This window comes from Myotis davidii, unplaced genomic scaffold (genome assembly GCF_000327345.1).
Source record: "Myotis davidii unplaced genomic scaffold, ASM32734v1 scaffold364, whole genome shotgun sequence".
In the NCBI taxonomy this organism is placed as follows: domain Eukaryota; kingdom Metazoa; phylum Chordata; class Mammalia; order Chiroptera; family Vespertilionidae; genus Myotis; species Myotis davidii.
In genome coordinates this window covers 407,736-409,824 of record NW_006295560.1, presented here as the reverse complement: position 1 = coordinate 409,824, position 2,089 = coordinate 407,736, and positions in this window count along the sequence as shown.

Genomic DNA, 2,089 nt, shown 5'->3' with positions numbered 1-2,089 from the left:
AGTGAAACATTACAGAAATGAAAATTAGGTCAGTTGGCTGGAATGTGAAAACAAAGGGGAGATTACTAGGAAATAATTTTGGAGAAACAAAGAATAGATCACATAGAGTCTTATATGACAGGGTAAAGGTTTTGGAATATATTCTAATAATATATTATCTCTAATGGTATAATATATCCAATATAGGGAACTTTTAGAAAATTTGATTTTGCATTGTAACATAATCTTATTTTATTTGGAAAAAGATTGATTTGGGTGCTATGTAGTTAATGGATATTACCATAGGCAAGAGTGAAACAATCAGAATAGTTACTGCAATATTACAGGTTACAGAATATAATATTCTAGTAGCCCTGTGCACAAATCCGTGCACCAGTAGCTCTCTGTGGGGTCTGGCCACTCTGCGCCTGCTGCCCAGAGGCTCTCTGCGACCCAGAGGCCCATCCGCAGCCGGGCACAGAATGCTTGCCTCATCACAGGGGTGACACAAGCATTTGCACCCCAGCCTGGCCAGAGGCCCATCCATGGCTGGGGAATGCAAACGACTTCCCACCCTGTTCTCAGGAACTCCAATAAATGTCTTCCTTCCTCTTTCTCAGCCGACTTTCACCACTGTACCTCCACCAGCAGCCCCTCCTGTCACACTATCCTTCACCCCCTCCACCCTCTGGTCGCCCGGACTTGACCTTGTCCAGGAATCGGGGGCCAGTCGACTCTGCTCAGCTCACCGGTTCCTTCTCTTCTTACACAAGCATTCCATGCCCCAGCTTGGCCAGAGGACTATCTGTGGCTAGGTGTGGAACACTTGCCTCATCGCCACAACGATGAAGCAAGCATTCCACCAGGCGGCTCATGCAGCCTGCTCTCAGGGCACCCCCCCACACACACACACACTGGGACTGGTTCCAGGGGGACTCCGGCAAGGCTGAGATGACTGGGTGCCACCATCTTATGGCTATGGACGCAGCCATCTTTGTGATGGAGTGATGGTTAATTTGCATATTACTCTTTTATTAGATAGAATTGCAACAAAAAGTATCGAGAGAATTAAACAAATTTGGTATATATTTTGGAGGTGGACTGAATAGAACTTTCTAATGTGAGGAAATGAGAAGCAGGAAAAATTTCTAGATGTTGTCACTTGAGCAAGTGGGTGGATGCTTGTGCTTCTGGTGGAATGACAGAGGAAGACTGAGAAGACAGAAGATTGGTCCTGAGGTATGTTCCAATATTCAAGAATATGTTAAAAGTAAGAGGGTTTCAAAATAAAAAAATAAATAAAAACCTTAAAAGTAGTAAATATTAAATAGGTAGTTTGATACAAAAATGTTTTGTTTGGAGGTAAACATATATTTGGGTTAAATGGTATAAAAAGTCTTGCAACTGAGTCAAATAATCTAAGAATGTAGACAAGGATGGGAAGGAAACTCAAGACCAATACAAGGAGGAACCAAGCCAAAATTTAAAGGTTGGGCAAAAGTGTCAAAGAAGCTGCCTTTTAGGCAGGAAGAAAGTCTTTTGGAAGCCAAAAGAAAAGAGTATTTCAGAAATGAAAGCGATATTCAGGAGAAATGTTACTAAGTGAGGACCAGCAACATGGAGATTGTTGTTGCCTTTGATAACAGTTTCAAAGAAGTAAAAGAGAGAAAAGATTTGATGGAATGGATTTGGAAAAGAATGGAAGGTGAGGAGGTTGAGACAGTGACAGTGACCATAGATAACTGTTTAGTTAAATTTTTATGTACAGTGACAAATGAGATGGTAATGGAGGAGGTTGATAGGGTGAGGGTATTTTAAATATGGGAGATACTAGAGGCAATATGCAAATTGACCATCACTCCAACATACCAGATGGCCGCACCCATGTGGTCAAAGATGGCTGCCCCCATGTGGACACAAAATGGCCACCACAAGATGGCCAGCAGGGGAGGGCAGTTGTGGGCAACCAGGCCTGCAGGGGAGGGTAGTTGGGAGGGACCAAACCAGCAGAGGAGGGAAGAAACTCTCAGATTTAATATTTACACTCCATCTACTTGAAGCAGCTCACAAATTAGAACACCTTGAAAGGTGGGACACAGAAGGTTAAAAC